The 24,251-nt window shown below is 33.8% G+C and overlaps 1 long non-coding RNA gene across 1 annotated transcript; it reads right to left on the bottom strand.

Moving 5' to 3' along the window:
* Positions 1-13,407: 13,407 nt before the first annotated feature.
* Positions 13,408-21,576, bottom strand: LOC134855583 (uncharacterized). Its single transcript, XR_010164511.1, has 3 exons — positions 21,471-21,576; positions 17,295-17,392; positions 13,408-13,537 (listed from the first exon to the last, which is right to left on the bottom strand). It is a non-coding gene; the product is annotated as an uncharacterized LOC134855583 (long non-coding RNA).
* Positions 21,577-24,251: the final 2,675 nt, after the last annotated feature.

The raw sequence follows: 24,251 nt of genomic DNA, 5'->3' as shown, positions 1-24,251 counted from the left end.
CAGTTTCTTTTGTACTTCGTTGTAGAAGACATTTTGTCCGACTCGTGGGCCTCTTGTCTTCCTGTCTTCGTTCTCCAATACTACTCTATCCCTTGCTAGCTTATCTCTAAGAATCCTAGCGTTCCTCGCATCTTCGTTCTCCCCATCCCTGGGCGTTTCCGGGCGTGGTGGTGGTTCCTCTAATATGTCTTTTGGTTCTTCCAAAATAATCTCTGGGTTCAAATTTTCTTTGACCGTAACCGCCATGAGAAATTGTTCGAACCAAATTTTAAATTGCCACGGAGGGTCTAGATTCGCTGATGCCCAAAATACCGGAATTCCCATATCCGTTCTGTTGTCTTGAGCTGCAAATCCAGATGGCTGCGCCATGTGATATGTCTTGCGATATCGATTGAAAACAAGTTGTAATTCAATACTGTATTTTGGATATTGAATTTAGGTTTTCTGTTTCTTTTGTTTTGGTGTTGTACTGAGAGATAGATCATTGTTAAGAACTCTGATCTCTCGCTTAATCTCAGTGTCATCACTTACGTATGACCTTGAGCATACCATAAAATAATAATTGAGCACCAAAGGTTAGCTGTATATACGTATATAAATACTGCTACTGCAGTAGCGGTATGACAGTCACAAATGAGGTCCAGATTTACGCTTTGCATATTTTTCATGCGGAGGGCTAATTTCGGATCATTTTAAAATGTAACTGAACGTTTGGATTAAAACTTTTTTTCGAGCAATCAGCGTTCAAATCTTCAAAAGCCTTTTTAACGAAAATTTTGAAATTCTGTTAGCGAAAGGAGTACAGGTGAAGTGATTTTGGTCGATTGGCTCTCCGTAAAAACTTAAGGGTTTGAGTACCATCGTGATCAAAAATAAATGAGAGTTCGGTAGCGAAACTAATTAATTCATTTCAGTTGTGAATCTGAGTCAAAACGGGTGGAGAGTTTGGATGGGCAAAAAGTGTCTAAAGTTCATCAAGTCAGACAGCCTGAAGTATATAGGACTGACCCCGATATCAGACAAGGATCACTACAGCCACAACCTCAGTTCTGCTAGACGACCCTCGGCTATGAATCCATGGGACCGACTGGGCGAAGCTGTCCATGGTAAATAATGATGAATAATTATAATAATCATAATAATAATAGTAATCATAATAATGATAATAATAATCATAATAATAATCATAATAATTATAATCATTAAAATGATAATAATAATCATAATAATAATCATAATAATAATAATCATAATCATAATAATAATCATAATAATCATAATAATCATAGTAATACTAATAATCATAGTAATACTAATAATCATAGTAATCATAATAAAAATCATAATAATGATAATCATAGTAATAATAATAATGATAACAATCATAATCATAATCATAATAATCATAATCATAGTAATAATAATCATAATAATGATAATAATATTAATAATAATCATATTAATAATAATTATTATTATAATAATAATCATAGTAATAATCATAATAATCATAATAATAATCATAGTTTTCATAATAATCATAATGATAATAAAAATTATAATTCTAATAATCATAATCATAGTAATAATAATCATAATAATAACAATAATCATAATAATCATAATCATAATAATCATAATAATAATCATAATAATAATAACCATAATAATCATAATAAATTGTTTTCAGACAATTCCATTGTGGGTAGTTCATAAATTTACAAACCATGGCAACAATTTTACTGCCTAGGAGAGCACCGATGGACTTACAGGTCCACTCAAAGGTGACTCAGAAATATTATTATGAGTTATGAATAATCATTATTCTTTTTTTAAACCATAATAATCATGAATTAAATAATATAAACTGCATAATCATACGAATATCTTGAATATTGATTAAAATCATCGCAATAATCAAATGAAAAGTCACAAAATGTTTTAGAGACTTAATTCTTGTAATAATTAGTGCCCCCATTTATTAACCAAAATGTTAAATATTTGACTTTTCAGGCTAATTTTTAGTTTGGCCATAGGTATCAAATTTGCGACTCCTGAGAAGCTGGAAAATGCCAAGGAGTTGAATGATATTCGCTGGAAGTTCTTCGCCATGGTTGTGGACCGCATTCTGCTAATTGCACATCTACTCTTAGTCAGCCTGAATACTTTCCTGTTGACGTGGAGATTGATTAGTTGAAATCATTATCGAACTTTTTACCATTAGAGCTCCCCTCTCCCCCGTCCACTTTGGCCGCAAAGTAACCCGCAATGCAACAAAAAAAACAGTAGGCTGGTGCTATCTAAATTTGCATATTGGGTTGAGATTATAATAACAAAAATTAATGACAACCTGGAAAAGAACTAATTAGTAGACAGAAAAACAAACTAGATTTCAGGGGCGGATCTTGGATTTTCTTGATGGGGGGGGGGGGGGGGGGGTCGGATTTTCAAAGGAGTTTCAAAACTTTTCTCGATTTTTTTTGGTGGACCAAATTGATTTTCTGAGCGCGCCCAGAACACACTATAAAGACCGTTTTTTGACCAAAAGTTTTCCACCGCAAACAAAAAAAAACAGTTCAAAAAAGCCATTTTTGGGCACTTTTTGGAAAATTTTGACAAAAAATTGCGTATTTTCGGCGCGCGCTCCCTTTCAAAATTCGGATATATTGGCTCCGAAGGTGCCTATTTAACAAATTTAGGGTTGATCGCCTGAAATGGATGTCAAAAATAATATTAAAGGGGAACCCTCTGGTTGGCGAGAGGGTCAAATCCGCCTCTGCTAGAATGTCATGAAGCTTGTATTCTTGTTAACCGTTTTGCATGTTCAAAAAAGTGATTATTATGTCAGATGGGGAAGGGGACAAAAAAAGAGTTGAAGTAGTTGTAACTTTATAATCAGATCTTTCTGCGAAGTTCTTGAATTGCAAACTTATGATTTGTAGAACCAAAAAAAATTTTTATCTGATAAATCTATAACTTTATTTGGTTTAGAATAGGGCCTGACGAAACGTCGGATTGGAGCTAGAGCTCGGGAACTTTGACTAAGCTCGGGCTTGGCTCGATTATTTTCCGAAAATCGGTTCGAGCTCGATCATCAATTTTTTGTTATTGCTGAGAAATGTAAATGCGTTTTTTTTAATTGTACACAGGGCGGATCTATGATTTTCTCAAGGGGGGGGGGGGGCGAATTTTCAGTAAGCTTTCGAAAATTTTGTCGACCTTTTTTTTAGGTCGACTAAATTGACTTTCCGAGCTCTCCCAAAACACTAAAAAGTCCCTGCTCTGGTAAAATTTTTTCGCGCCAGTTTGGGCAAAGGCGCCTTTAGAAATCTTTTAGGATCCGTCGCCAATTAAGGATATCTCACAATAGTACAAAGGGGAAACCCTTTGGGTTGGTAGAACGTCGAATTCCCCAGGAAGAGGGGCGTCCCCCCCCCCCCCCCCCCCCCTCTAAATCCGTCCCTGATTGTACACCATTTCTGAGAAGCGCGCACTGTTGTTGTGTTGTTATAACACACAATTTTGATTTCAGATTAAGCGCGTGACTATGAGAGTCAGTTCAGTTATTTAGGACCTTTTGGAACTATCCGATACCACGCATATAGGTGCATTTTTTGTCCAGCATAACCACGGATTCTTACAATCTTACAATTCCAAAGACCAATCATGTTTATCATAGAATTCCATACATCAAATTTATGGAAAAATGCTACAATTTTCGTACAATTTCAAAAATTATTGAAAAAATACTCGAACTAGTTTCTGCGGCTATTTGAACCAAATAAAATAGTCTGGTTACAAGGAAAAAAACTATGTTTCTTTTTTTTTGAAAAAAAAATGGTTATCATACAATTTCTATATTTAAAAATTAGATGGCTAGTATTTTTTTGATGGCGACAACAGGATTTTTTCCAAGTAATATTTGAATTGCCCGTAAGTTTTTCTCGAGTTTTTTTACACACAAATCGAATTTTGTACCCGAACAAACATTTTTCAAAAAAATTTTGCATGCAAATTTTAATTTTTCGTCTGCATAACGTAAACCTGGATACACACAATTTAGATTCTCTATTTTCCGGTTCTCTGAATGTTTTTTTTTCCAAACAGACTTAAAACTCCTATTTCGTTTGCATGGCATGTTTATATTTGTCTGATAATTTGAACACTCTAATTTTAATAACAATAATCTTTAAAAATTTTTGCCAAAAATTAAAAGATTGATGCTTTCATTATATGATGTGTTGTAAATTCCAGACGATCAACCCTTTCTTGACTCTAGTCTCGAGTAAACCATGGTTTTAGTCACTTGTGCTCGGTCACGGACACATCCCAAAAATTTTGAGAAGTAATATTTTTAAAAATCAACTTTTTGGTTTATAAAAAAATGTTTATCCTACAATTTCAAAAATGAAAAAAATCTTGTCCTAGAGTTTTCTTAACATTTTCTGTATCTATAGATTTGTACAAAATTGTATGATAAGCATTTTTTCATAAATGAAAATTGTATGACAATCGTTTTTGGTCAACCCGGGACTTTAGAAAAACAAAGATAGGACCACAAGCACATTATGGCGACGGGGCTAGGGATTGTAGCAGACCGGTTTTTTAGGAGACCGGTTTTTTAGCAGACTTAGAACAATTATAAAGTGTGATAGCTAACTTCAAACGCGGCATTGGCAATTAGCGACTGCTTGCTCCGCTGCGCTTCAATTCAACACGAGTGTTTTTGTGCGCATAAATCTTTTTGACAAATCGTGAGATAATTGACTATTTTGGGTAAGCTTGGCCCCACACTGAGCGTATTTTTGAATCTGTCAATCAATCATCCATCACTTTAGTACGTTGGTTGGCTAAAAGCCTCATTTTTCACTATTTATGCTAAAAGATTGTTCTGCTAAACGATCGGTCCCCTATGGCGACATCTAGAGACCCAGCATAAAAAAGAACATGAGAAGGCGACTAAAGAAAAAAAAGAAAAGCTGTGACCGCAATCAGCAGCCAACAACTATCAACACTAAATTTTAACCGAAGTTCAAAGCTGCAGATTCCTCATCCAAATCTGTTTTTGACAGAGCTGTAGAGAAGTTGATTATCACTGATGGAAGAAGACCCTTGGAAATCACGGCTGGACAAGGCTTCCGACAACCTTGCAAGAAATGACAAAAACTGAATATATTCCACCTAACCCAAGAACAATTTGTCGACATCTTAGTAACTATCAAAAAAAAAGTTGAAACCCAACTTTCCATTCTTCTGGGTAAGGTTGTTTCTTATTATCTTACTTTTGATCATCGGCCGCGTACAACATCATGAGCGGAAGTGAAGATGATGATGCATTCATTTTTGAATCGGAACCTATCAATAAAGCTGGTTTACTGGAAAGATCCATTGAAAGTTGCCAAAAATCGAAAAATAGTATTTTCTCAGCAACAGCAAGTTACTCCGATGACTCAGGTGACAGTAAAAGAAGCTATCAAACGCGGTGTGTCCGAACATTTGAAAGAAGCACCTGTCAAGCAAGATCCACTCAGGTATTGGAAAAACAGACCAAAATTGCCATTGTTGAAAAATGCGGCGCAGGTTATAATGACAGCTCCAGCAACTAATGTTGAATTAGAACGGATAAACTCTGTGGGATCCAATGTCAAAATTGATAGCCGCCACATCTTGTCGGCCTTTAATGCAGAAATATTATTTCTTTTTGTAAAACAAACGCTGATTTGATCTTTTGACTTCAACATTTTCCATAACAATGTTTTCAAAAAAAGTTCGGGCTCGCGCTCGAGCCATGCCTTCAAGCCTTAGTTAATACTCGAACCGGGCTATGATCGGTCTAAGAATAATGCGCTTGCCGGGGCCTAATTTAGAACCAGTAGCTTGATTTCAGTATAAACGCACCATTGAGTAAATCTTGTTAATTATGACTTGGTTCCCTCCAGTACTATTGTTAAATAACAAAATTAATGAAATAGACTCCTAAATTTTCAAGCGCCAATGTTAACATTTCTTCTGGTGCGTTTCGCAAGATGACTGGGATCTACCGTACAATCAAACCCCACCACCCCCCCCCCCCTCACCCACTCCAACCCCCCTAAGTGATCAACCGTAGAATTTCCCCTAGCCGCGTTTTAATTTTGTGTAATGTATGCATTTCGGCATGTATTTTACACTAAACTCGATTACCAAATTTAGAAAACAAATTAATAAACGCAATACTGTCGCTCAAAAAAACTTTGTCTTTGAATCGGCCGCAACTATACATGCCGCAAAGATACAGTGCTGTATTTATTTTATCTCGACAAAACGACGAAACTTGAAAACGACAAAACTACGCATTTTTCTCAAATTGGGTTGGTTTCAGACAAAAACAAGTAAGTCAAAACTTGCTTAAAGTTTTAGCCAAATTAATTTGTTGGGTGTAAACTATTCGATGCGATGCGTTTTTCGAAATTCGAGCACAAACTGTTATCCCAAAAATGTATTTTTTAAGCTTTTTTAGTCAATCAAAAAATAGGCTGAAGCTACTGGGTCAAGTATTGACAATTTTGTATCAAAATGAGCCTCCTATAGAGCACAGCAAAACTTAACAATTGTATTAACTCTAAAAAAGTGAGCAAAATAATTGAAAATTCTTTAGAAAAAGATGGCAATTTATATAATAAAAATGACCTTTTTTATCTATCAATCAAATTATTTTATATGTTTTCTTGGAAAATATGCCCCTTTTAAAAATTGTGACGCTTTATGAAACGATCACTGTGATATAATTTTGTCTTTAGCTTCAGCGTAATTTTTGATTGACTGAAAAAGACAAAAAGAATTTGTTTTTGGGGTAAAGTTTTGAATCCGATTTTCAAAAAAGAAACAAAACAAATTACATCATCTTAATTAGGCTAAAGTTTTGAGCAAGTTTTGTCTTGTTCACTTGTTGTCTGAAATCAACCCAATTTTAAAAAACGCGATTGAATGTTCATTTTTTTTTTGCGTTTTGTTCGGATAATTAGATCAATCCGGATAAATAATGGATGAAATTTTCAAAAAAAAGTTCAAAAATGTTTCCTTGATCTATTTTAAAATCATCACCCCACACGCTATGTAAGTTAAACAGTGATATATTTTGTATATAGCAAAGTAAAAAATAGACCACAGAGAATGTCTCAAGTCAATTTAGAGCGTTTTCCCAATAGGGATCAAGCCTCCACTTACGCCTTAACTTATTGTTTTTTTCTTAACTTTTGTTTAAGTTTCATCTGTAATCGCTATCCAATGCACAGTTTGGCCTCGTGATGAGCAAATTAAGTGTTAGTTTTAATAGAATTTCAGTTTTTGCGCTTTTTTTAGTCCTGTCATTAGTTTTGCCATTGTAAACTCGGTAGCAACTGTTTTGAACAAATGATGTTTCAAATTCCAATAAAAACATATAAAACATCGTATAAACCTTGGATTGTAATTAACACGAAGCTGTAGTCGCTAACATTTTGAAACAAACTAAAATAGTACAATAATGATTTTCAAGTTAAACTGTTTTTTTTTTAAAATAGTTAAGGAAACGGAACACTGTTAAGGGAACGGAACTGTTAACTGAATTCTGAAATAAACCTATTAATAAAAATATCGCATCCAAAATTCAGGTGAGGGAAAAAACCTAAAAAACGTATCATTGTTCAGATCAAATCGGATAGTTGAAATCCATTTAAAACCAAGGGGGGCTTTGGGTCGGCAGGGGGTCGATTCTCTGAGGGGGTAAAATTACGTCTCCCCTCAGCCCCACCAACCCCCTAAATCTGCTGATGAAAACGTTTTATGTGTACTACTCAGATTGCGACTAATTTTACTGAATCAAAAACGGCCACCTTAGCCAAAATTTCGACTAAATTTTATCCATATGTACAAAGAATATTTTTTTTGCGAATTTTTGTATGTTTTCTTATTCAAAAACGGCTACCTTAACCGAAATTCTGGGCTAAATTATATCCATATGTACAAACAACAATTTTTTTCTGCGAATTTTTGTAGGTTTTTTATTCAAAAACGGCCACCGCAGCCAAAACTCTGGGCTAAATTATATGCATATGTACAAACAATATTTTTTTTATATCTACATATCTACATAACTTTGTATTTTTATGTATAACTATCTAGCTATTTCTTCTTTCTTTTTTATTGGACAGACTCCTAATTTTTCGTAGCAAATAAGAAGTTAAATATTAGGTTTTTTTTTCCCTGATAGTCATTCGTATACTTTACGACAATAGTAGTTACTACAATCGTACTAGTAGTTTTTCTTCCCAATACTTAAAACGTTATACGAGTTATTCCAAAGACTTCAAGCATTGGTTTTCATTCTTTTTCCAAATGGATATAAACAGAGTGCTTTTTGAGCACAATGATATCCATATTTCTGATTCAATAAAAAATCAGAACAAATTTATAATCATATTTGGTGAGAAAAAATAAAAGTCATTTCAGCAATTTGCCCAGCTAATCAAGCGAGGTGCTTAAAATCGAGCGAAGCTAATTTGGTTCAACCGGTGATCTATTGTCCATAACTTTATTATCAGAAGCAGATAGTGTAGTCTTGGTTGACCTATTTTCTAATCATGCCTAATGAAAATAAATGCATATGTTACAGTTTTACAATATAAATTACACGAGCATATCAATCATATCATACATTTAAATGATTTGAAAAAAAAGTTTATATCAAAAGTTTTGATTCCATCTTGTTAAATTTCCTTTGAAGTTCTGAAGCTACGTTGTTTTCTTCCTGAAGATGAATTGTTGATGTAGTTGGTCTTGTCTACATGATCGGGGAGGACATGATAGTGGATTGTTAATATAAAATTCCATAATAGCTATGCTATAGAAGCTATGAAAATGTTTTTGGGAAAAATTTTGTAATTTTCCCTCCACGGCTACAAATTGGTGATTTTCAGTTCTCAAAAAAGGAGTTAATTTTTTCTAATTTCCGTATTTGATGCTTAGCTGGAACTTAGAATTTTTGATGATCAAGAAGGAAGATAGTTTCAGAATACAATTTCCGTATTGGAGGTCAGTCTTCAAATTTGAATCCATGTATAGGAGGTCTTAACGCAATTTTCAAATCCATATCAAAACCTGCTTTGTGGGTCCATTAATTTGACGTTCTTTTTTGTATCTGGAAGTGCAATTTGCCATTCAGTTCAATATGATTCATTGTTTGTCTTCTAACTGTCAATGTATGCGTGGATTCTGGTACCGGCGAATCTACCTTTAGCACCTTAAAGGGTCGAACTATTGCTGTAGTTTTTTCAATCTGAGATATAGAAGAAACTTAAGGAGTTTTAAATTTAGAGAGCGAAATTCGCAGTGTTGGTGGCTTCAATTTAGGAGCTTTTGAAACATGTGAAGTCGTTGTGTTGGTGGTCGATAGAGTGAAAGCTCGTAAAGAGACCGGTGTTGTAAGGACCGTAGTATGGGTGGGTAGCAGATGATGTGGTTTCCAGTAGGGTTGGGGTTTGTAGTTGAGAGTCCAGTTGATTGATGGGTAGGAGGAGGGAGAGAAGATGCTCAAGGCCCTGAAGTAATCGATTAGAGTGAAGTCTGTGGTGTGAAGCGAAATATCAGTCCGAATATCCTAGAATAAGCAGATTTTTAAGTAGACTGGGTTAGTAGGTAGCTCGAAGTCTTGATTCCTTTGATAATAATTTGTTAATTGATTGTGAGGATACATGCGAGATTGGTTAATTTTGTCAATTTTCTCTAATAGAGGTGACTGTACTTTATAATCAATTTCGTCTAATTTTCCATTTAGTTGATCCTGATTAAAAATCGGGATCAATATAGAAGTGAAGAGTCTTTTATACGAAGCGGCGTGTAATACTCTGACGATGGGTAAACAAGCGGCCGGTAATTTTGTGAATATTTAGGGCTTTCACTATAATACTAGACAACCTAGTATAAATTTCACAAAGAAAAATGAGGCAAAGACTTCAGCACATATATTTTTTAAATGAAATTTTTCTTTCTCGAATATACGGGCATATTAATGTTTCCAAAACTCAGAGGAAATGGGATAGTCCAAATATATAGATTGTGTAGAGCCGAGATAGACCTTGAAAATACAATAAAAACTTTTCAATGATTGGCTTCCTTTATTTTGATTTTTATGTACAACACAAAAAAAATAAATTGATAGAACGGCATTAAAACAACTTGAAGTGTTCTGCGAAATAAACTAATTTTTAAAGCCGTTCCGAAATCTCAAAATGTTATTTCAGTTTTAACAAGGCTCATTTTCTGTAATGTATTTCTAATTTTTTGTCATAAATGTAAAGATTGCTTCCAATCCGGTTTCAAATAGCACATGAATCTACCAAGATTTCTCAAAAAACTTAGAGCTGAAAATTTTTGAGTTTGCTTAAATGGAAATCTCCAATATTGCTCCATAATTTTCTTGAACCCGGAAAGTTTAATAACAAGAAAGTTGGGCTCTGTTTTCAATTGAGCACAACACCAATCTTGGTTACCCTTAATGGCTGAGATTTTATTAATTGCGTGTAATGAGCTTCCTATTGACGAGATCTTTGTTACGTCATGATTTGGTGTCGTCTCGTACACGAGGGCAAACTCGGGCGCTATGTTATAGGATAGGAAACCTCCAATTGTGAAAATTACGTCATTGGCAGTTAAAAAGTCACCAAATAAGGCAGTTGCGTAAGGCGATTTAGTAAGAAGAATTAGTCGACCGGTTTTTATATGTAGATCATTGTTGATTAAAATTTGAGATATAAACGAAGTGATGTTTTCTGCGACTACTTTTCCACGGCTGATTAGAAGTGTGATGATAATGACTTCGTTTCGTCTGATAATTGTGTTGATAAGTGATGAGAAAAGAAGGCTGTCAATCAATTCTGTGTCGACAAGAATAAGCATCATAATTTTTCTGTGAGCTTGTGTTGGCGATGTCCAATCTAAAATTGACTCTGTATCATATGCGGGTCTCAAAATTTTAGTTGGCTTTGTTTAAAAAAGTCTACAAAGACCGACGCTTGTCATTAACTTTTTGGCGCAAGCTCTACCCTCGGCGTTAACGGCTCTTTTAAAAACTTTAATCTTTGGTCGACACAAAACGGTTTTTATCTTAACGGGTTCCCACAGCGTTTACAAAACAATTACCCAAAATCTGAGATTTTCTGCTCAAACTCACATTATTATAACTCATTCCAAATAAACAAACCCCCATTCATAAAACTTTGATTTTTTTCAAATATGGGACCTAAAATTAACCCACTGGAAAAACTCTTTTTCAACTATTATTTAGCAAATTTTGGTCAGCCAAAAATATTGAAAAATGTTGAAAATAAAGCTACAAAGCTTTAATAAACATTTAATTCTAACATGCTGCAGTTTTCACTTTTCCGAGAAGCCTGGAGCTGTTGAATAATTCTTTGTAGTCAAATTTAGTATCCACGTCACACGCTGACGGGTTGCACGGTCTGTTCACCGAATCCCATGGAACTACTTCACTCGAGTCTTGCAAATTGAGTCTAATAATTGAAGAGTTTTCTAAATTCATGAGCTTTAATAATGTTTCATACCAGTAGTGTATTTCATAAATTTCATGTTTTGTTTTTGATTGAATTTCACTCAGTTTCAGCTGTTTCATTTTTACAGTTTCATGTAACTGTCCCCTTACTTGCGCATGTCACTGATTGGAATATCGTATTATTGATGACAATTACAATGGACTACAACAAATAAATAGACACTTGATTTCAGGGGGCAAATGAACAAACTTTACTCCACGTTTTTTTTCGTTTTCTCTGCTATTAATTTAGAAAATAAGAAACAGGTTTATAATTTTAACAACTAATAGTTGAATTTCTTTAGATGCACTGAGCCAGGTCGAAATTTGATAAAAATTGCTTTGATGGCGTAAAGTTTGCAGTAAATTATAACTGGTTTTATAGGTGTTCTTGCTGTGAAAATGTCCTCGTGAAAATATAAGCAAATCGAATTTATGGGCCCAAATTGATTTTTTGGGAAGATGATGAGCTCGGCTCAGTTTCTAGGCCGAATTGAAAAAGTTATTTTTTTTCGGTGTCGAAAAGGGGTCGTATCTCATTTGACAAAACAGATATCAAAAGGCTGTGAACTCTTATACCAGAAAATTGGACTAACTTGAGAAGCAAAAGAACTCCTCAAGAGAAATTGGAGCAGTTTTTATTCCAAAAAGTGTGCTGAAACAGTTCTTTTTCTAGCTTTTTTGGTCATAAGCGCAAATTTAGTCGTAAATGTTTAGCCATTTTTGACAGAAGAACTCTTTCAACACCTCTGTCTGTTGATTTGTCTGTTGATTAGAAATTAACTCGTCAGCTCATCATCTTCCCAGAGCACCTTTTTTTATGGACAAAAATTTCAAAATACTTTTCTTGTTTACGAGGAGAATTCCACAGTAAGAGCACCTTCGAAACCAGTTTTGATATACAAAGTATTTTACGCCTTCAAAGCAAAATTTCTTAAATTTTGACCTCGCTTAGTCCTTCTTAATAATTTCATAGATCAATTATTAAAATTGCGATCCTGTATCTTACTTAAATGCGGAGAAAACGAGACAAACTGTGTTCTTCTTCTCGTTGAAATCAAGTGTCTTCTTAACTTTTTAGATCAGTGTATCAACAGCAGCAGTTTTTCAGCTAATGCCAGTGTTGTACCACTTAATAAAAACACTGGCTGCGAAAACAAGGAAAAAAAACATTTACAACCGGACAAAGAATTGGATCTTGTCAATTATATTTTTCTTCTAACTTAAATCGTTACTATCATTCAAAATGAACATCTAAAAACATTTTAAAGAAATTTTACGGGTAATTTGTTTTCCATTTGTGAAATATATTAGTGTTTGTGACTCAATTAAACTCAATTTGTCCATTTGTGTCCATTCTTTCTCATCGGCCCACAAAAAGTTCGCATCAATGGTTCGGCAACGCAAGACAATTACTAAAAAAGTGCAAATTATTGGCTGTTTCACTTTTGATCAACAGACTTAGAAGATATTAATTAATTTTAGGCCTAAAAACAAGCATCCAAAAGCAGTCTTCTGGGTTTGGCAACGTTATTGTTTTGCACTGCCCTCTCAAGTTTTGCACTGCCCTCTGCGGAGAAAACGAGACAAACTGTGTTCTTCTTCTCGTTGAAATCAAGTATCTTCTTAACTTTTTAGATCAGTGTATCAACAGCAGCAGTTTTTCAGCTAATGCCAGTGTTGTACCACTTAATAAAAACACTGGCTGCGAAAACAAAGAAAAAAAACATTTACAACCGGACAAAGAATTGGATCTTGTCAATTATACTTTTCTTGTAACTTAAATCGTTACTATCATTCAAAATGAACATGTAAAAAATTTTTAGGAAATTTTACGGGTAATTTGTTTTCCATTTGTGAAATATATTAGTGTTTGTGACTCAATTAAACTCAATTTGTCCATCTGTGTCCATTCTTTCTCATCGGCCCACAAAAAGTTCGCATCAAGGGTTCGGCAACGCAAGACAATCACTAAAAAAGTGCAAATTATTGGCTGTTTCACTTTTGATCAACAGACTAAGAAGATATTAATTAATTTTAGACCTAATAACAAGCATCCAAAAGCAGTCTTCTGGGTTTGGCAACGCTATTGTTTTGCACTGCCCTCTCAAGTTTTGCTTGATTTTCTTGATAATTAGGGAATGTGATTAAGTTGCAGTCAAACAGCATACCAGCAGAGTAAAAAAACTATTGAGAAAAAGAAATAAAAAATTGCAGAAAAAAAAGTTTTTTTTTCTTATTTTAAACTCAGTGATCAAGCTGACCGAAGAACTATGCCGCTCAAGCTTATCTACGGGGTATTAAATACAAAAACTCACTACATAAGACTCACTGCATCCAGTTTCAAGCGTTTATAATCGATCATCCTTTCTTGATTTTAAAACCAGTGTTTCTAAACTTTTCTATCTGGAGTTTCTGATCGAAAAATATTTTTACTAAAGTTTTTGAAAAGAACAGAAACTAATTTTGCGAAAACAAGCAACCCAAAAATGCTAACTATTTGCTACCCAACCATTCCTACCTAGTGAGGTATTGCACAGAAAAATTTCTCATGTTGATTCTAATTTTTTCTTTTTTTAAATTTTTCCAACGTCTGCGAGCAAATCAACAATTATTCGCTCCTAAATTTTTCTGCCAATTAGTCAAGAATTAATCAAAATTATATAAACATCTTTCGCAAAAAATTAAGTCACAACTTTGGTTAATTAGGATGGTGAACACAACCCAAAGCAAAAATTTTTCCTGCTTCAGTTATCTTGTAATACACTACTCTTCGCTTCAAAAAAAAACACCAATAGTAAACATTTGAATGATGACTTTAAAGGATTTCAACTTTCAGAGTTATTTTTTGCAACAAATTTTGTTGTCACACCAAGAAAAAAAAATTATTCACTGATTTAAATTTTTTCTGTCTGGAAGTTAATTGCATTAACGAAAGTTTTACTCTCTGTAAGTTTTTCGAAAGGATTGCCATCAAATTGGGAGGAATTTTTCGTTTTCTCTGCTATTAATTAGGAAAATAAGATACAGGTTAGTAATGTTAACACCTGATAGATGATTTTAGTTAGATGCACTGAGCCAGGTCAAAATTTGAGAAAAATTGCTTTGATGGCGTAAAGTTTCCAGTATATTATAACTGGTTTTTTAAGTGTTCTTGCTGTGGAAAGGTCCTCGTGAAAACATAAGCAATTTGAGTTTATGTACCCAAATTGATTTTTTGGGAAGATGATGAGCTCGGCTATTTCTCATTGCTTTAACACTTACAACCACGAATTTCAAACAGTTAAAGCTTTTCATTCTTCGATTCTTTGATAATAAAAGTCTAAGAAAAATACTAAACAAAATTTTCTTAATTAATTATAGGTACCAACCAGTTCAACAGATTTTTACATCAAAAATTTTTAAGAATATTTAATTCTCATTTGAGCCATTTTCTTGATAAACTGCAAAAAAACGCAACTAGCAAATAAAAACAACTAATGAGAATTATACAAATAAAATTATGAAAATTATTAAAATCGCTTCTTAAAGCTTTTGAAATTGTTGTTTGATAAATGATAAACTCAAGACTAACTTTTCCGGAAAGTTCAATTTTTTTCTGCTTAATATACTCGTTTTATGTCTTAAACAACATTCGTATTTGTAAAAAAGTTCTTCTTCTTTGTTGTTTTTATTTAGCAATATTTATTGTACTCATATCATTATCTCCCATTTGCAAGCAACTCACTGCTCATGATCTGTTTATTTTCTTGTTGCTGTCTGATTTTCGACTGCTAATTGTTCTTGGAATTGATAATTATTTTTGAATTTTGAAAAGTTTAGGTTGAAATTGATATCGTACTTGAACTAGTGTACGACAAGAAAACCAAAATATTGGCCATTTTTTCAAATCGGATAATTTTTACAGTAATTTGATTTTCTTTTTGTTGGATCCGATTCAATTAGCTATTGACGTTTTTTGAACTGAAACTTTTTGAAAAATTCGAAATCCTTTTCATGCGCGCTTACACTAATAAACATCAAAATTTACAATCATCCAACCTTTTTGCTCTCCTTTTTCGATAATAATACTTGTCAGAAAAATAATTCTTGTTTAATACATAGAGGTATTAACAAGTTCATCAGAATTTTAGATCGAAGAAGTTTAAGAAAAAAATCTTTTCTAATTTTAACTGTTTCTTACCAATATTTAAAAAAATGAACGAACAATCTAAAAACCTTATAAAGATAGGAAAAGTTTCAATATTTGACAAACTTTTAAATCTTTTTCTAAGGTTTTTAATAAAGCTTTTCAAAAATTATAAACTAAAACTTTAATATCATGATGAATTCACAGCCTTTTCTGCTTTAATAATTTTGCAACACACTGTTAAACTAAAATTTGAAACAATAAAGTTTTCACAAACAACGAACTATTTTGCATTTACTTTTCGGTGATAAAAATCTAAGAGAAAATCAAAAGAGTTTTTTTTTCTAGTTATAATTGGAGGTTAGATTCATTTCAGCCGATTTTTAGCTCGAAAAGATTCAAGAATTTTTTTTCTGATTTTAACGATTCTTTATGATAAAACACAAAAAACTACGAAATTTGAACAACCAATCTAAAATTAATATAAGGGTAGTAACTATTTAAATGATTGACAAATTGACAAATTTTAAATCCACTTTTCAAAAATTGAGCGATCAGGCAAAAGTTGTATGAAAGTTTTTTGCACAAAGTCATCCTGAAGTCAAGTAACACCCCAAGCTCGTTTCCATCCATATTAGCTCATTGAAGCAGCTAATTGAGTCAGAAACAGTTTTTCCACTAAAAAAAACTATATATCGTTTGAAACTGAACTAAGAGTGTCATTTGCTGAATTTCGTCTTGCCATCTTTTAAGAAATTTCCTAATTTCATTAAATATTCAATTGAATTTCTCATTAATTTTACAGTTTTAGGCTTTTAGCCTTGATATATGCCCGACAAATTTGAGAAAAATCTTTTTTTTAAATCGGAATTTATGATTCTCGGTGGTTTCCCAGAAAAAGTTGCTTTAGAATTGTTAATTTTTCAAGTTAAAAAGTTAAAAACATACCTGCAGTAAATCAGAATCCATTGTGTTCTTTCCGATTGAAAAATGAAAAAGTACCAAAAACTGGATATTTGTTTTAGATTGATTTGAATAAATTTAGTTAAAAACTCGCATGAACTTGCGTTTGTTTTGCTAGGAAGCTTGTGTCTGTGATTACATCAGCCCGGGTTTTTCAAATTTAAATTCCTCTCAGTCCAATAATTTTCTAATTTAAATCCACTTAGTTCATCTCTTATAGAAAAAACGTTCTTGTGCTCATGATTGAGATTTTAGAGAATCAGGATTAAGAATCCAGGGTTAATAAACAGTATTTATGTTCGGATTACTTTAGCCTTAGGCAACGAGGATGGATCTTTTCGGAGTTTGAACCCTGCACCGTTTGAAAAAACGGATCTCTTTAACTATAACTGAAATCATATTTTGGATAAGTTATGTGAAATTGCGAAAACATTTGATTGATATCCTTGAATTTTTTCAAAACAATGTACATTAATTTAAACTACGAAAAGAATATTTTGAATAATTGGATGTTTGGAATGAAAAACAATTGTAAAAAACTTTGAATTAGAGGGGATTCTTTAATCCATTGATTGAAACTAATCGAAAAAATAGAGAATATCTTTGTAATAAATATATGAAATTGATTTAACTTACCATACAATGTCAATAAAGCGCACATTTTTCTCATTTTGAGAAGTAAAGCAAGGGTGATTTGTGGAAAAGAATTGATTTCAATTGAGGACAAATGACAGCTATAACAAAATATCGATACTTGGTTGACGAAGTAAAACGAATAATTTATGCAGAGCTCAGAAGAAAATCTGCTTGTATCTTTTCCTTACGAAAACTTGCTTATCAAATCTTCATTACTGATTAAATGAAAGAAAACCTACATTTTTTAAACAATTTTTCTCACAAGATGCGTATTTTAAGAAAAAATTACAACAAAAACATAAATAATGTATTTTTTTGTTTCTGTTCTGTTAACCTTTGTTGTTACCGCGTAAAAGTAACAGCTTGATTTAAATAACAAAAAAAAATGAACAAATCAACATATGTGCTAATGTATCACGTCAAATCATATTCATTTTTTTGTTTCTGCTATTTGAAGTTTTGTTCAATACCGCGTGTAAGTAGCAGCTTGAAAGTTTTCCTTGAGACCAAGTCTCAATTTTATAACCTTCAACCTAGACAAAATCCAGACTTAATGGCTGCGCGTATTACATTAGTGGAACTTCCATATAGATAACCATTGCTGATTTCAGGGATTCAGGGTCATTTCAGGGTCAAATCAGAAATTCTGATTTATAAATGGCCCTCGTTGGTTCGGCTAAGCGAACAAAAACTAGCAAGGATTCATTGACAAGTTATCGATGATTCGTCAAAATGTCTCAGAAATGAATCATCGATAGCTCATCGATGACATCAATAAATCAACAATGATTTGTTCAGAGATGAATCAGCTGATTTTCAATGTTTTGTTCCCTTTTCCCTTTCAATGAAACCCTAGAAGTCAATGAAACTTGTTTTCCTTAAATAACTTCCAAATACTGCATGGATTAAAAAAGCTTCAAAACTATGGGATAACAAATTATTTTAAAAAATTGTTCAGAGGCTCACAACGTTTCACTGCACTTTTTCAAAAAAAAAAAATCAAAATCTTAAAGTAAGCTACTCCTGGAAATTGTATTCAATCAATATCCTTGTAATGATTGCAACTCACCGACGGACAGTTTCTTCTAGAAACAATTATGTTTGTTCAAATTTTGGCACAAAAGCGAAAATTAAATTAATTTGAGAAAATGCGATGATTGTACGGAATCTTCAATATGCGTCAGTTCGAGTTTGATTTTTCACTCATCCTTAGTAATGATGGTTAAAAAAATAATTTCAGTCGATTAATCATCGATTGTACCTCCACGGTTTTTCCTGATTCAGCGATGATAGATCAACCAGGGCAAGCGAAATATCAACTATAAAATGGAAAAAATTAAACACTTAAAAGCTGGACATATACTCGAAACCATTTAAACCGAATGAAAAACGTTGACAAAAAGTTAGAAAAGATAGTTTAACTAAGTGACTGAAGTTGAAAAAGTATTCCACAGTGTCGAGTGTAATTTTTTTTTGCGTGTATGTGTGCGTGTGTGTTTGCAGTGTGCAGAGGAGTGCGTTCGTTGTCAATTGAATAACTGCAGACCTGTTCAAATCTTCAAAAAACACTCTTCGAAAACTGTAACGCGCAAACAATAGTTTTATGTGAAATTTTAAAATGCAGTTTTTCTCGATATCCCAGAAGCTGAGCTTACAAAAATAAGCTCAGCATGAAACTCAAGTTTATTGTTCTTCTTTTGTGGTTTGCATACCAAAAATGCAATTTTATATATATAATAAGTATTTTATTACATATGTAACTGTCAAACATTACCTTCGAGTGGTATAAATTACTAAGCCGAATACAAAAAGATTCAGAATCGTACGAATAGTTTTAGAGATCACTTTCAGATTTGGCAAAATTGGGGCAGTTTTGTTTTTATTATGATGCGACCTCCTACGGAGACTTTCATCTCAAACTCTTAAAAGAATGGACGCTTTAAATCAGGCAATCAACGACAAAAAAGGTTATAGAACCATCTGAAACTCACTAATATGTCACAATCAAAAAACAATGCGAAAAAGTCCAAAATTTTTAACCACGTGAAATAAAAATAGAGCTTGATCATAGAAACGTTTACAGAAATTGGGAATAGAAATCTCACAGAGTCGCAGCCTTCAAACAATCAATAAAGTGATATTTTTATCATCCTGTATTTCAATTGTACATACGTACGCCATTCTAATTCTGTATGTATTTTTTAAGACTGAAGACTTTTTAACAGAACTGGAATCAAAACCTTCAGATTGCAATTCAGCACCTCGTTCAAACCAATTCAAACCAAAGGTAGAAGAGTTACATAGCACTTGCTGGACAAGGTAGACACTGAATTGAAAAGGATGGAAAATGAAGGGTCTATTATACAATTAGACAAAATTGACAATTATTGTTTCATAAACCCAAAAATGATTACGAAAAAAAAGTTGATTCGATGAAATTAAAACAGTTTCAGACTCAAAACAGCTGATCGACCAGATATTCAAAAACAAATATCAAAAGTAGATTTCAATTGATAACTTTCCCTTTCAATTGTCAAACAAAAAGTCCGGTGACGTCTAGTGTAGCAGTGTTGATGTGAAAAAAGCGTATAACCAACTAAATTTTTGCAAGAATAAAAGCACATAAGACCATTTCAGTTTAGTGATGGTAAAACCGTTTTTTACCTGGTTTCCACGGAATAGGTGACAAGCCCAATGAATATCAATGGGTGAAAGATTCACTTTTAAAAGAGATCCTTTTTACCAGCTGCTATCTGTGTGACATTTTAATAGCTGTTAGGGGAATGTTGAAAGAACATAAAGCCATATTATGGAAAGTCTTGATTTTACTTGATACAAATGCTCCATTCAGCTATGTTCCATTCAGATATGCTCCATAGCTGAATTGAACACAATCGCATTGCAATGATAACCAATTGCAGTAGCGTGGAAGATTGCGTGCTATCGATTGCAATAGAGTGCTTGCCGATGACTTAAGACTAACTTCTTTGAAAGCTTTAGTGACCCTTTAGTTTAAACGTTCCATGGCGTAGTTTGCATGCAGATAATTTTACGCAGCATGAAAACGAACCAACTTGTTACCCGTTTGCATGCCTATTTGGGATATCATACTTGGTTTTGCTTCAAAAAAATATTGCTTGTTTCAGTTTTTGGAGCTATGAATTGTCGCCAAGTTCATGAGAATGAAACTCTTTTAGGTGAAAACAGAGATGAAACATCTACAAAATTGAAAGAATTGTGGTATCAAAGAAAATTTCTCCGCCAGTTTTTTATAAGATTGAAAGGCTGCAGAATAAGTGAAAGGCTGCCAAAAAATGAACGCGCAAACTCCAGCTGGTTAAAATGGGAGGAATTTAAATTCGAACCAAGTGACAACACATGACCTCCAACAGCGTAGTTAACAAGAAGTTAAAGTGCAATATCAACTCGTAATTTTTGCCAACTGAAATTTGGACTATATAACCTTTCAAACGTAATCAAGAAACAAAAAAAACACTGAACGAGAGGGTGAAGATCTGCAAAAATGGCCAGGAAAAGAATCCTGAAGCCGTTTCGTCGGTGAAATAAAAACTGTGCATAAAGACTAATTGAGTTTTGTCAAGACACCCAAAAAAGCGATTTTTGGGTGTCAAAAACACCCAAAAAGGCACCCACAAACACTCAGTTTTGTCAAGACACCCAGTTTTGTCACCCAGTTTTGTAGTGACAAGACACCCATTTTTGTAGTGACAAAACACCCAGTTTTGTCAAGACCCCCAAAAAGGCGGGTTTTTACTTAAATTTAGTAGTTGTGAGCTTAGAAAGTCGTTAGTGATAATTCTGAACTCAATGTAGTTTTTAAAGCTTGTAACATTTAATTAAAATGTGTTGTTTACTGCTCTCAAATGTGTTTTACAGTGAAGACCTTTTGTTCAAAAGAATGTTAATTATTGATGAAAATTAGTTTTAAAAAAATGTGTCATTGAGATTTTTTTAAACGATACCCAAAAACAGCGCTTCTGTTATTCCTCCCAAAAAATCCTCCTAGTGTTTTCGCAAAAAGTTTTTTTTTTCTGTCCCCTTTTCAAAGAAAATGCGGAAAATATTTATGTTTTTTTTCTTCTAATTCTGCCTGTAGGTTGAAAAATTATTTTGCTAGCAGGAAAATTTAAAGTAAAAAGATAAAAATTGTTTAACCAGTTTTGGAGTATTAATATGAGAAAGAGCTAGAAACCAAAGCGAGGCCTAAAATTAATGATCGAAACTGTTTAAGCTTATTTTCAATGGATGTGAAGAAAGGTAGATTAAATTTGCTAGGTATTTTTTTTCTAAAAAGTCTTTGAAATTAGAGCTCAAATATAATAAAATAACCTTTTTTCAGAGTCAAGAATCTTTGCAGACATCAATCACGTCTAATAAATCATAAAAGGTTCGTGTTTATAACCAAGAATACCGATTAGCAGTATTAACCAAACCGAAAGGTGAATAAACCGAAGAAATTTGACCAGTTATAAACTTAGGAAAAACCTTCAGCCAAATTCCGTAAGCTCAAAAATAAACATAGCTATTCATATTTCAGTACAACAAAAAAGAAAAAATGATTCGTGTTTCTATGATTCGTTTTTAAATAAATATTGATGACTTATGCTGTGAGCTCAGTTAAACGGACGGTGTGGTGTAATCAATCAAAAATAGAAAGTAGTTCAAATGTAGCATTAACAATGAAGCTCGAATTGGAATTCATTCTCGGTTCACTTGTCAAAATCAGTAACCGGTTTCATGGTTGATGTTTTTTACCAGTCTTACAGAGGAGATAAATTTAGTCCAGATTTCTCTTTATCCAGGCGATTATTCTAGTTTTTATGACTTATTACAAGACAAGAGTCTTTGTTCGTCTTCAATCATGCTCTAGAAAAATTTTGCAGTAACATCAAGGGCATGCGCGGGTTTTTTTCTATGGGAGGATGTTTTAATGGTAGCGTGTTTTTGAAAAAAAAATTTTGTGCTTTTTTAGGTCAGCCCCCGTACCTAGTAAATTTTCTAAATCAGATCTGAAATAATCTTTTTCCGATTTTAATTTCAGATCTGAAATAGGTTATGATTTTTTTAAAATCAGTCAATTATCTATTTGGTTCAGTTTTCAACATTTTGTTTTGTTTAGGTCCACGTTTTACATTACTAGCAGAGTCTGCACATAGCTAGCCAATTTCGCTTCATTGTAGAACATCCGATTTCTTACCTCTAGGGTAAGAAATCATGATCTGAGCCAAGACTCCTCCACTTGGTTCTTGTGCCTCGGAAGCACACACTGGAAGTACGGAGCACGGCAAAAGACAGCCGGCACTTCACCCAGTTCATAGTTTTACTATAGGGTTTCTCCCACTTGGTAGATAATGCTTCTCCTATTCTCCGAAGGAAACTTGCAAATTCTGGAGCAAGCATCCCATCAACAGACACGACAAGATGAGTGAAAGACATATGTCTTTCCTGACACGCTTCTGAATATTTTGTTTTTTTCTCAACCTCTGCTGAGTGCAAAACACTTCTGGGGCTTCTGTTCTGATAGGAGATGGCGTCGGTGTCAGAGACACGAATATCAAAAGACGCTCCTCCCTGTCTAACATAAACTCCACCACAAGACAAATCTGCAATTAATGCGGGTGTCTCATCTTGCGGGTTGTATTCTCTAATAACAGGCTCTCTCTAAACATCCTTCCACACTAAAGAAGCTAATTCGCCTACAGCATCTCTAATCTCATTGTGCCGTAAAGTTAAGAGACCACCTTTTTTGCACATTAGCGCATGCCGTAGGGTGAATGGCGATTAGCAACCATCACAAAAAGTTGGCGAAGCGATCAAGTTTTTGTTATACCGGACACTCAATGCATCCCCAAACTCCACTTCCGAAAGATCAACGTTTTCTGCAGCAATCGGTAACGCTGTCAGCCAGGCAGACAAGCTTCCTTCATTGATTCTTTTTACTGCGCGAACTTGGTCTGCTGGTAGCTCATTCAATAACTCCCCCAACAACTCTTCATGTTTTTCTTCCATTATCCGATGATGTTTTTTCCGCGATCGAGACGTTTACTTTCTGTGGTCTTCATGGGAAAAACCGTGCTGATCAACAATAGCATCATAAAGAACCGTAACTGTTTCCCGTGACGTGTTGTAAGACTCATCAGCGAAACTGGTTGGGTTAGACACTCCAAGACCACCCATTCTTGCTGGCAAACAAAAGAGACGTCTCTCGATTGATGAAATTGACGAAGTTCCAAGTATCGCAGATAAGAATTTCTTCATCAGAAGGTTCTCTAGCGGTTGAAAAAGCTGACTAGAAACACCCAAAACACGATGGGAAAAATTCCATTCCGCTTGTAGGGACTTAGTAGTCCCGATAAAGCACATTGTGGTTCTGTTTTTGCCACAAAAGAAAGTTTCTCAATTTTGTCTACCCATTCAAGTTCTTTCTTTTTCAGGTAGATGTCCTTCTCATTTCCGTCTCCAATGAAACCGCCCAGAAACCTCTTCCCTTCCACTATAGTAATCGAGTACTTGTCAAATATGTGATGCGCTTCTTCAGCATATTGTTTATCGACAACCAGAAAATTTTTGGAAGCTTCTGGAAAGTAACCGAAGGCGGGATCTTCCTCAATCAAATTTTTGAGCCATATCTCCAATTTCTTGAGTTTTTGCCATGGCCGCAGAATCATCAGCATATCAATTTTGTAACACATTGTTTGGATCCTTTAAATTCCGAATCAGGGGAAGAAGTGAAACACCATAGAAAAATCTTGCAAGTGGGTCTCCCTGTGTGGTTCCTTCCCTACTGTATATCACTTCATCTGCGCCAGCAACGAAAAGCGACGCGAAGCCTCTGTAAGTATTGAAGAGAAATCTAGAACATCTAGGCCACAATAACTAGGCGTTAGAGCGGTTTGAGCGCCTAGGCATGCTAATATTCGAGCAATCTACAACGCT

This window comes from Symsagittifera roscoffensis, chromosome 10, assembly GCF_963678635.1.
Source record: "Symsagittifera roscoffensis chromosome 10, txSymRosc1.1, whole genome shotgun sequence".
Taxonomy (NCBI): Eukaryota; Metazoa; Xenacoelomorpha; order Acoela; family Convolutidae; genus Symsagittifera; species Symsagittifera roscoffensis.
Note: the sequence above shows the minus strand (reverse complement) of the source record. Positions and strands in the feature narration are given on the sequence as shown.